Here is a 12,592-nt window from a genome sequence, read left to right on the forward strand (position 1 = left end):
GCATGCACATTGTACAGTGCTGCATGCACATGATAGCACTATAGAAATAATAGTTATTGATTAGGGCCCCATATGTACATTCAGTCTTGTACCTCTGCCCCACCACCACTGTTATTAACTTAAGAACATAAGCATGATCATAGTAGGACAGACTAGAGAGTTGCGCGGGGACAGAAATCCCACCCGTCCCCACGAGGAATCCCTCCGTCCCCACCTGTCCCCGCGAGGAATCCCCTCTGTCCCCACCCGTCCCTATAAACTACAGAATTACATTACATTACATTACATTAGGGATTTCTATTCCGCCATTACCTTGCGGTTCAAGGCGGATTACAAAAGGTTAATTTAGAAATACAAAGTTATATTGATTGTAGATTTTATAAACATAAACGGGTTGTTGAGGGTGAGGTGGTTTGTAAGAGAATTAATAGTTGGTCATAGTGGAGGTTCTTTTGTTGTTGTTAGTGCAGTAATGGGTAGATCAGATGTCGGTTTTAGAGTTACTAAGAGGTCGTGATGTTAATGCTGTTTCAGGAATTTCTTGAAAAGTGTGGTTTTTATTTCTTTTCTGAACGTCCTATAGTCTGGAGTGGTCATCAGAAGGTTGGAGATCTGGTTATCCAGCCTTGCAGCTTGGGTGGCTAGGAGGCCGTCGTGTAGTTTTTTTCTTTAATTATGCTACTGAATTAAAGGCTCTGGTAGAAACCCATTTACAAATAAGCAAAAAGATTTTATTAATTTGGAAATATTAATTGGGAAGAATACATACTTTGTAAACGGGTTTCTACCAGAGCCTCTAATGTTTATAAATTTTTATCAACACAACTAATATACTACTTTATCCTAAAGCAAGAAAAAAAAGAAATATAATTTTTTTTCCTACCTTTGTTGCCTGGTTTCTGCTTTCCTCATGTTCTCATTCAATTCCTTCCATCCACTGTCTCTCTTCTCTCTGCATCTTCCATTTGCTCTGTTACTGTGCCTCCCTTTCTCCCCCCTTCCAAATTGGTCTGGCACCCATCTTCTTCCCTCCGCTCCCCTCATAGTCTGGCATCTCTGTCTTCTTCCCTGCCAGCGTCTTCTCCCCACTCTCTCTTCCCCATTTCCTTTCAGCGTCCTTCTCCCCCCCCCCCATCTTCCCCATGTCCTGTCAGCGTCCTTCTCCTCCCTCTGTCTTCCCCATGTGCTTTCAGTGTCCTTCTCCCCCTCTGTCTTCCCCATGTCCTTTCAGCGTCCTTCTCCCCCCCCCCCCCGTCTTCCCCATGTCCTTTCAGCGTTCTTCTCCACCTCTTTGTCTTCCCCAGTGCTTTCAGCATCCTTCTCCCCCCTCAGTTTTACCTTAAGCGCCTTTTCCTCTCCATTCCACCTTTCCTCCCTTTCTCCCTCCCTGCCCCTTACCTTTGTGGCGCTTACCCGCCCGACTGACAACAGAACAGGCCCGGTCCAACAAACCTCCCTGCCCTGTAGCCGCGAATCTAAATTACCTTCTTACAGCAGCTGGAGTATTGAAGCTGCTGTAAGAAAGTAATTTAGATTCGCGGCTACAGGGCAGGGAGGTTTGTCGGCCGGGCCTGTTGTCGGTGGATCGGGGGACCTGGCTGGCTGTGCTGCACCTGGGGCGGACCTCCCCCCGCCTTGTACCACTGCCTTTTCCCTGCCTGCCCTGCCGCAGCACACAGCCGAACGGAAGTCTTCACGATGTCAGCGCTGACATCAGGAAGACTTCCGTTCGGCTGTGTGCGGCAGGGCTGAGGGCAGGTAGGGAGACGAGCCTCGCGGCTGAATACATCCAGCCCCGCAGGAACCCCGTGACCCTCGGAGGCTTCCCCACGGGATCCCCGCGACCCTAGGGGGCGTCCCCACGGGATCCCCGTGACCCGAAGGGGGAACCCGCGGGATTCCCGTCGTCCCCGTTCCCGTGCAGCTCTCTAGGACAGACTCAAGGTCAGTGGTTAATCCACATCCAAGCACTTAGCAAGACCCTAAAAAAATAAAACAGATTTTATGCTGCTTATCTTAGAATTATTCAGTGGATTTTCTCAAGTCCACCTTAATGGCTTATGGACAGGGTTGTACCAAAGTATGGGCAAGCAGTGAAGTCGCACAGGGCACAAGAGAAGTGGGGATGTAAAAACTACTTGGGCACAGGCTGCAGCACAGAGTGATTACCTGCCCCTTCTCCTGTCCCCCCCCCCCCAAGCACACAGTGCAGAGTCTCCACCTGTTTCTTTCCTGCCCCCTCTTTCCTGGGGTCCCCCTCTCTTTGAGAGATGAGCCACGCTAAGGCCCCTAGCCCAGTCCACCACCATCCCTCAAACCTCCATGCAAATATCAATAATTTTTTTCAAACAGCCTGGCAGGTTTATTTTTGTAGCCTTTTCACCCACCCCCACCCCCCTTTGCCCTCTCCAACTCCATGCTGGTGCTGTGGTGTAAACAAAAAAGACTTTTCCTCTCTCTGTTAGGTCCTAGATCACACTCGCTGTCTAGTCTGGCAGAATAAACATTTCAAATCTGACATATTGTAATCACAAAGCACTTTTAAAATTATTTTTTGTACCTTTTGTTGTCTGGTCATTTTATTATTCAAATCGTGTTGGTCTCAGGCTCTGGTTTCTGTTTGTCTTCATTTAACTCGCTCTCCAGGGTCTCCTACCCATTTGATGTTTTCTTCTTTCTCCATGCTCACCATCCATCTTCCATCCACTGCCATATACAACATTTCTCTTTCATTCCCACTGTCTACAATCTCTCCCTCTCCCTCCCTGCCTTGTGCCCTGGGTCAAACCTCTGTATTCCCCTCCATGCAGCATCTCTCTTCCTCCCCTTCATTATCAAGTGCAACGTTTCTTGTATAATCCCAGTGGGTTATTTCCGTCTATCCACCAGGACTTTGTAGGAAGCTTCAAACTTCAGAGGCTTTAACCCCTCTCCTGCTTATCTCATCACTGTCCCATTCTTCTTACAAGCCAGGCTGTAGGAGCTTATCTTTTCTGCTCGTGGGTTTTTTTTCATGTAATTTTGTGGTTTTTGCCCTCGTGCTGCAGAGGTTCCCTGGGATGGCTACAAACTGGTGTTTCTCTGTCTTCTGACTGAGTATTTTCTGGATTCTCCAGCGGGCCGCCCTGAGAAGGTGGTTCAGGTGCAGGCCACAGTCTGCAGATTACTCAATATTGGGGGGGGAGAGGAAAGAGGAAGAATTGTTGAACATGGGGTGGAGGAAAGGAAGGGAGAGATGCAATAAAAGTAGAAAGGGGTGAGAGGAAGAAATCTTGCATATGGTGGAGGGGAGGGAGACATGCATGGAAAACAGAGAGGGAGAAATGTTGGACATAGGGTGGAGGGCAGGGAGAAATGGTGCATGGGAAAAGAACGAAAGATTAGGTTCTTATCTTTGCTAATCTTCTTTCTTGTAAATCCACACTTTATTATGGGACCAGTGGGTTATTTCTGTCTACCTGTCAGGACTTTATAGGAAGTCTCAAACTTCAGAGGCTTAAACCTCTCCCCCTCTTACTCATCACTGTCCCTGTGAACATCAGTTAGTCTAAAAGCAGCAAGGAACATCTGTAGCTGGTGGAAGGGAAACAAGCAGGGACTTTTTAACTAACGATTGAATAGCTCAATTGATCAGATCTCCATTCCCAAAAACTTTCTGGACAAAATAAGCCTTCAATGACCTGCGGAAGGATAACAGCACCAGAATCTGATGAATATGAATAGGTAAGTGGACTGCTGGGTATGATGGACCACTGGTCTGACCCAGCAGCGGCAATTCTTATGTTCCACATACATGGCTGGACCTTTAGTTACAATAGTTTTTTAAAATCTATTCCTGGAAAGCTTACAATAACATATAAAGGAATTAAGGTGGTATTAGTACCTGGGTTTTGTTGTTTAAAGTTCACTGCCTTTACCACTAGACTGCCTCTCTGCTCTCTGTAAGGACATGTATGTGGCCATTTTTGTACAAATGATGCCAGACAGACATTTTTGTGCCTGCTTTTTTTTTGTTCATATTCTGGACATTTCATGTTGGAAAATGGCTGTTCATTTTATAATTTTTCAGAGCAAGAATATCCGGCTCACATATTTTCAAACAGGAAACACCAACATTTTTCCTATTCAAAAATGGCTACAAAATGGATGAGTTGTAGCTGTAATTAAGAAGTGGATGGACTGCAACAGGCTTAAGTTAAGCATCCAGAAAACAAGGGTGATGTTCATTGGGAGGTCACTTGGCTCTGATGTCCCAGTTGTTATACATTTTCTGGGTGAGACCTCAGGGCAGGAGGTGAAATATATGGGCATTCTTGTCGATTCAGGGCTCACATTTAAGGCGGGCAGTAGTACAGAGAATGTTTTTTTCCAACTTCATCTGATAAATGGACTTAGATCTTATTTGTCAGCCCATTTGTTTAAATTAGTCCTGTTTAGGTTGGGGAGAAGAGAACACGTAACAGAATGCTATGCGAGTTTGTATTGGTTAAAGCTGATGGACAGGATTTGCTTCAAGCTAATACTAAGCATTTACATGTGCTTGCACAACCTGGCTGCTAAACATCTCTTTGAGAGCATTCTGCCTCGTGTTCCACCTCGCCTACTTCAATTTTAAGAACAATTAGAGCTGCACATTCCATCTGTGAAAGAGCTGAAGCTGACAATGTCTAGGGATAGTATAGGGAATGGAACAATCTCCCTGAGTATATTTGACGGCATCAGAATATACAGATCTTTAAAAAAAACTGCTGAAATGGCATCTTTTTTGCTAGACGAATGCCAGAGTATGAGATTATTCCCCTCTTTTGCGAAACTGCGCTAGCAATTTCTAGCACAGAGAGCCACTCTGAATGGCCTGCTCTGCTCCCGACGCTCATAGGAACTCTATGAGCATCAGGAGCAGCGCAGGCCATTCAGTGTGGCTCCCCACACTAGAAACTGCTAGCGCCGTTTTGTAGAAGAGGGGGTATGTTATTAATGAAAAGAAGATGATAATAAGGTGCGGGTCGCCTATGTAGTTTATTGTTAGCATTTCTTGCTCTGCGAGTATTTATTGTTGATTGTGTATGTATTTTATATGTAATTTACAGTTGTGTATGTCAGTTTATAAATAATAAATAAACTAACAACCCAGTTCTGACTTATTCGTTTGAAAATGCTCCTTTATGTAAGCAATATGTGATGCTGTATTTGCATCAACCCCTTTACCATTCTTTTTTAATGTATTATCAGTCTAGCAAAATAAAGCCTGGTATAAGTATATAATCAAGTTTCAAGTTTATTAATATATTTGATGAATCGCTTATTAGGATTACTAAGCGATGAACAAAATTAAAAATAGAGTATAATACAAAGAAACTAACATGTTGACAATATTCTTGCATAAAATACAAACATGAGTCAGGAGGGAAAGTGGAAAAGTTACAATTTTCATCTTGGTAGAAAAAGGGAAAAAACAAGAGGGAGGGGGGGTGGTTAAACTATAGCACATTTTGAAACCTTTCTTAAAAAGTTTAGATATTAAAAGCATCTTTAAAAAGATAAGATTTTTTGAACAATGTGAGATCTTTTTCGTTTCTAATATATTGTAGCATATATATAATATAATGTGATTGTTTTTACGTAGAATTTATTTCCTTACAAGATAAGGCATAACAACATAAGAATTGCCACTGTTGGGTCAGACCAGTGGTCCATCATGCACAGCAGTCCACTCACACAGCGGCCCTCTGGTCAAAGATCAGCACCCTGAGAGTAGCCCTACCAGCGTACGTCCTTGTTCAGCAGGAATTTGTCTAACTTTGTCTTGAATTCCTGGAGGGTGTTTTCCCCTATGACAGACTCTCTGGGTGAAGAAGAACTTCCTTACGTTTGTACGAAATCTATCCTCTTTCAACTTTAGAGAGTGCCCTCTCGTTCTCCCTACTATAAGGCAATGCATGTCCACTAATTAAATCCCTAAAATAGAGTAACACAGTATATGATGGCACATAAAAACCTGTATTGCTCACCCAGTGTGTGCAATAAGGCGGAGCCAGACCTGCGCTTACCACTCTGTTCAGATTCCACTCCTTCATGATTGAACATTGGTATGACAAACACTGCAGCTGGCAATTTGCCAATATGGCAATCATATCTAGGCAATTATATATGAGGCAATTTTAGAACACAATACCAGAATAGCATGCCAACAGTCCAAAGAGTGATTTTATTATTTTGGCTGCATCATAGTCATATTCATTACCAATACTGTAGCACCACTTGTTCTACATTATTAAGTATATGAGCTGAATAGGGGGAGGTGGCAGAGCTACTTTCCTAATGTGACTAATGTTGCAAGTTTCTGTAAAGAAAGACTGATGTTGAGATGATATTGTTATGTTTTCTTTTTCTTTTGTTTTTATGATTGTGCAGATTTTGTTTTTATTGTATGATGCTTGTAATGTTGTTTGTTAATTTTATTGTGTACAGAAAGTTATGCTGTACTCCGCTTTGCAAAGAGCGGATGATGTTTAATGTGAATGTGGGAAAGAGGAACCCAAACTACAGCTACGTGATGCAGGGTTTCACGTTAGGAGTCACTGCCCCAGAAAAGGATCTAAGTGTCATTGTTGATGATACGTTGAAACACTCAGCTCAACGTGAGGCAGCGGTTTAGAAGCAAATAGAATGTTAGGAATTACCATATATACTCGAATATAAACTGGGATTTTTGGCCCAAAAATGGGGGTCCCTGTTTATATTTGGGTCAGTGCCCCCTCCCAGAATTTTTTAAGGCCGCTGCCAGGTTCTGCCCCTGACTCCCTCCTTGCCCTAGCCTCATACGGTACCTCATCTTGATGATCTGCAGAGGAGGTGCAGCGGGCAGGAGCGAACTTTCCAAGTTCCTGTCCTGCTGCTAACCGGCTGCCGTGAGTTCCTTCAGCCCCTGAGCGACATGAGCAGGAGCGCGATTTGGCGCTGCTGCTCGGTACTGTCTGTCAAAATAAAGTACCTTTTCACATATAAATTCTTGCAGAAATGCAAGCAATATTAAGTTTGAATACTAGGTGGCAGTGCAGTTATATGAGAAGAAAGGGGATGGTATTTGATATACTGCATAGGCATACCTAGGGTATGTGACACCCAGGGCTGTTCAAATTCCCTCCCCCCATATAAAAAAGGATCAGAAGAGGGGGGCTTTGGTATGTCACTGGCTGAGGAAGGGGATTTTGGTCTCTACAAGTTAGTAAAAAATGTATTAAATTTAGTCCAATAAAAAGATTACCTTTATTTTTACATTTTCTATTTATAAATGTTTATCAGTAGAGCTACTATATTCTAAAGCAGTGGTCTCAAACTCAAACCATTTGCTGGGCCACATTTTGGATTTGTAGGTACTTGGAGGGCCGCAGAAAAAATAGTTAATGTCTTATTAAAGAAATGACAATTTTGCATGAGGTAAAGCTCTTTATAGTTTATAAATCTTTCCTTTAACTGTAAGCAGGTCAAAATTGCGGCCCAACCAATGTACCGGTAATCCAATAAGTCATAACTAGAGTTGCAAAATTTATCCCATAATCCATCAGCGCCAGTCGCCTATCTAAGCCAGTTAAAAACAACAATACAACGTATGAGTATAACCAGTTGCTTATTCTTATTAAGTACTACAATGCCTTTGGTACCTAAGACAAGTTTGGTACCTAAGACAAGTTTGGTACCTAAGACAAGTTTGCGCCTCTAGTCATAATGCACCATTTCCCCCCACTAATACTAGCAGTGAATCAGCCAATAATAATACCTACCACGCAATTAGTCTTGTATTGACTTGCTTGGTGCACCTAACAGGAAATATTTTGCTTTCGGAGTATAATAAAAATACAAGTATAGGTTTATTTACATTACACTTATTAATTTGTGCAATTATTCTGTGTCTGGTAAGTTAATATTTAAGGAAATATATTGATTTTTATTGAAATGTTTAATTTTTTTGTGTTAACGATTACTCATTTATTTCAGCTCTTTGTATTTAGTATGGGGCTCATAATCGAAAGAGAAATACGTCCAAAAACCGGCCTAAGTCGGCACTTGGACGAACATTTCTCAAAAACGTCCAAGGCCTTCATAGTGCTGCTGAACGACCAAAGCTAAACGGGGCGTTTCGGGAGGAGTGTTGAGGGCAGGAATTGGGCGGGATGTAGGCTGGCTTAGACTTAGTCGTACAGCATGTATCACGATCGACGGAACTTGGACGTTGTGACTTAGACCATGTAAAACATGGTCTAAGTCACAAAAACCCACCTATACTCACCAGATAAGCACTGAAAACACATAATACAGACCCCCACACACTACCCCAATGATAACCGACTCCCCCACATAAAAATATTAATCACATCTTTAAATTTAAGCCTCCAGACCATCATCACCTGGCCGCATGGCATAGGAAAACCTAGTCGTCTATCACAGAGGCAGCTTAAGTGGGGGTGGGTTAGGGACCCATAGAGAGGAGGACCCATTCCCATAAGCCCCTGTAATCATTGTATTGATATTGAAACATGTGCACTCACCTATACACCCCCAAAACCCTTTTTTACTGGCATATAAGTGGCTCCTGCAGCCATAAGAGCTATTGAGGTGGTAGATAAGTGAGTCTAGGGGATTCTGGAGGTGGTTTGGGGGGCTCACCATGACCTATAAGGGAGCTGTAGTGAGGAGAAGACATGGCACCCTTTTTGTGAAGTTCACAGCAGTGCCCTGTAAGGTACCCCACTATTTAGGTGCCATGTCTGGGTGTTCAGTCCATCACTTTGCAGACCCCTCCCATGTCCAAATAGGGCTTGTTCTAGGCGTTTTGGACTGGACGGAGAGTTGGATGAAAATGTGGTATAACGATGGACGATTTAGCGGCTTGGACGATCAGATCGGCAGGACGTATAATTAGACGATTTTCGAAACGAATAAAAGTTGGATGTATTTTACGAAAATGTGTCTTAAGCTGTTTTTTACTTTGGACAACTTGCGAGATGGACATAAACGGACTTAGACGTCCCTTTCGATTATGCCCCTCCACGTCTTTATCGAAACCAAGTGGTAGTAAAACTACATGAAAAATTGCTGATGAACATCAAAATTTTCAAGAAAAATGGGAATTGGAGTGAAGTAAAATATAAAATAATTTGCTTCATCTAATATAATAAAACCCTAAGTGCGCATGCGCACTCTTACATGCGTGTTCTGTTTTCCATGAACCTGTAGGTCCCTGCCGGCAAGAGTGCGCATGCGCGCTTCTACTCCCTCCCTCCCTCACTGTAAGTTTGCCGCCGTCGTCACCCCCTCCTTCCCCATGCACCCTTTCCCGGCGCACATGAACCCCCATTGACCCTCTCACTGCGAGACGCACAAACCTCCCGGCTCCAGCAACGGCCGCATCACACTAAAGACGCTGCTTTGCAGCCTTCCCATGCTCTGATTTCCTCCACCGCATCTCTGATGACATCATCAAAGACGCCGGCAGAGGAAATCAGAGCATGGGAAGGCCGTGAAGCAGCGTCTTCAGTGTAATGCGGCCGCTGCTGGAGCCAGTAGGTTTGGTGGTCGTCTCGCAGTGGAAGGGTCAGTGGGCATCGGCTGCACAGCAGCGATAGTGGCGGGGAGAGAGGGTTCTACTGCACAGGGGGATGGCTGGCAGGCTGGTTGGCTTCGGAGGGTGCAGGAGGGACAAAGTATGGAAGGCAGTGAGGGGGAGCAGGGATGAGGTGCTGCTGGACCGGTTGAGCAGGGAAGAGGGACCAGGGGAGCAGGGAAGAGGTGTTGCTGGACAGGGGGAGTAGAGAACAGGTGCTGCTGGTGGGGGGGGGGGGAGAGAGTTCTACTGCACAGGGGGATGGCAGGCAGGCAAGCTTGCTTTGGAGGGTGGGGGTGGAACAAAGTCTGGAAGGCAGTGAGGGGGAGTAGGGAAGAGTTGCTACTGGACCATGGGAGCAGGAAAGAGGTGCTGCTGGACCGGGGGAGCAGGGAAGAGGGACAGGGGGAGCACGGCAAATTCGAACACGTCACTCCGCTCCTTAAAGAGGCTCACTGGCTTCCTATCACTCACCGTATAACTTATAAAATTATTCTCCTCTCTTTCAAAATTAAAAACTCTCACTTACCTTCATTTCTTGATAAATTATTAATACCCCAAAGTTCACCTCGCTCTTTAAGATCTACTGATCAAAAACTTCTATATATACCATCCTTAAAAGAATCCTATTACACTAGAAAAACTAATTTCGCAATAACAGCACCCACCTTATGGAACTCTCTCCCTCAATATCTTCGTGATGAATTACAACTACCAAAATTTAAAAGCAATCTCAAAACTTTTCTTTTTCAAGATGCATACGACAAACCCTAATCTTAAAATCATCCTTTTTTTTTTTTTTTTTTAAACAGTCCACCTTCTTCTTTATTACGCCCCCACCCCTTATGTGCCATCCCCTTTCCCCTCTATATCCTTTTTTCTTCTTTAATTATGTAACTTTTTCCCACCTCCCCATCTTTCCTCACTTTCTAGTTTGTCTGTAAATGTCATACATGTTCATTCTATCTACTCTTTTACACTCTTTTTTTATCTCTCTCTATTCTATATTAAATCATGTTTTGTTTTATTTATTTATTTTTTTTAAATAATTTTCTTTATTTATAATTGTAAACCGGTCAGATATTCATTTTATGATCGGGATATTAAAAACCAATAAACTTGGAAACTTGGAAACTTGGAAGAGGTGCTGCTGCACAGGAAAATGGAGGGGGAGGGTATGCTTCTGCTGCTACTGCACAGGGAAGTGGAGGGGGGAGGGAAATGCTGCTGGTGAGAAAAAGGGGCTGGGGCTGAAAGAGAAAAGATGGGAGAAGGGGGCTGGGGAGGGGGGTAAAAATGGGTTTGGAGTTGGAGCTGAAAATAGGGGACATGTGAGGGAATGAGACTTTACTAGCACCCGTTAATGTAACAGGCTTAAACACTAGTATGTAATAATGCTATTAGTGTGCCAAAGTTATATAACATTAAATGGCACTATGAACAGCATACATCAAAATATGAGAATTACGAAGGATTAATGAGACAAAAAAAGTTGAAAGAGCTCAAGTTGGGACTGAAAAAAACAACAGTTCATGTTTACTAAAGTATCACAAGAAAATGAAGCGATGGTGCATGCAAGCTACGCCTTGTCGGCATTGATAGCTAAACACTCGGAACTTTTTACCAAATGTGATTTCATCAAGGAATGTCTAATTAAAGCTGCAGAAATTGTTTGTCCGGAAAGTGTGAAGGCTTTTCAAACATTCTCTTTGTCTCAAAATACAGTTGCAGAAAGAATTACTGATTTGGCCGGCAATTTAAGTGATCAGATCAAAGCAAAATCATCTAGCTTTGAAGCTTTTTCCATTGCATGTGACAAGAGTATGGACATTGGGGGTGTAGCTCAATTAGCTGTGTTTTTTCATGCTTGCGACACAAATTTCAACATTTTTGAAGAATTATTAGAACTAGTACCGATGCAAGGCACTACAATGGGACAAGATATATTTAATTGTATTTATGAACTTCTACAAAAATGCAATTTGTCAAAACTAACTTCTGTACCTACAGATGGAGCTCCTTCAATGGCCGGAAAAACCAACGGTTTTGTGGCATTACTGCACAAAAACCAAAATGAAACTTGTGACGGATCCAAGATTCATCATACTCATTGCATTATACATCAAGAAGTATTATGCACAAAGGTAATAAACATGGAAAATGTGTTGACATTTGTTAAAAAAATTATCAATTTTATAAGATCTCGAGGATTAAATCGGCGACAAATATTCCGGTTTGTCCTACTTTATCCTGCTCCAAGGTCCTTAAACAATTCTGGGACTTAAAAGAAGAAATATGTCAATTTTTAATAACTAAAAATCAAGACACTTAAACAATTTAAATTTAAAACTGCAAAGAAAAGATCAGATCATTACAAACATGTGTGATCAAGTTAAAGCATTCCAATGTAAGCTAGTTCTTTGGGAAAAGCAGTTGAAAAATTAAGATTTAACGCAACATAAACAAATCATCATATCAAAATATGCAGAAAAAATTTTAAGACTTAGAAATGAGTTTGAAACAAGATTTGAAAATTTTAAATCTTTGGAACGCAAAGTTTTCTTAAATTTTCTTAATAAATTTAGAATCAGTACTTAATCATATGCAAATGGAAGTAATTGAGATCCAGTGCAATTCAGATTTGAAGACAAAATACAGTGAAGTTGGCTTGCTTGAATTTTCCAAATATTTGCCAGCCACTGTTGAAAACACTTGAAAATTCACATATGAAATTATTTCCATGTTTGGAAGTACAGCGGTGCGAGCAGTTATTTACACTTATGAAAGGAAATAAGTCTCCTATCAGATCCAGAATTATCGACATTCACCTTGGGTCAGTTTTAAAAATAATCACTGCAGACAAGATTTTCCCCAAAATAGGAAAAATAGTAGTAGAGAAGAGATGCCAAGTGTCAGGAAGAAAATAATCCAAAAGGAAGGAAACCCCCCACAAACAAACTAGATAAACCAAAGAAGGAGTGGGGAAGG

The 12,592-nt window shown here is 42.4% G+C and overlaps 1 protein-coding gene across 1 annotated transcript in view; it reads right to left on the minus strand.

Moving 5' to 3' along the window:
* CCDC28A (coiled-coil domain containing 28A) overlaps positions 1-12,592 on the minus strand; it is a 97,667-nt gene that overhangs the window by 35,103 nt on the left and 49,972 nt on the right. The gene's annotated exons all lie outside the window — the stretch shown is intronic.

This window comes from Geotrypetes seraphini, chromosome 3, assembly GCF_902459505.1.
Source record: "Geotrypetes seraphini chromosome 3, aGeoSer1.1, whole genome shotgun sequence".
Classification (NCBI taxonomy): Eukaryota; Metazoa; Chordata; class Amphibia; order Gymnophiona; family Dermophiidae; genus Geotrypetes; species Geotrypetes seraphini.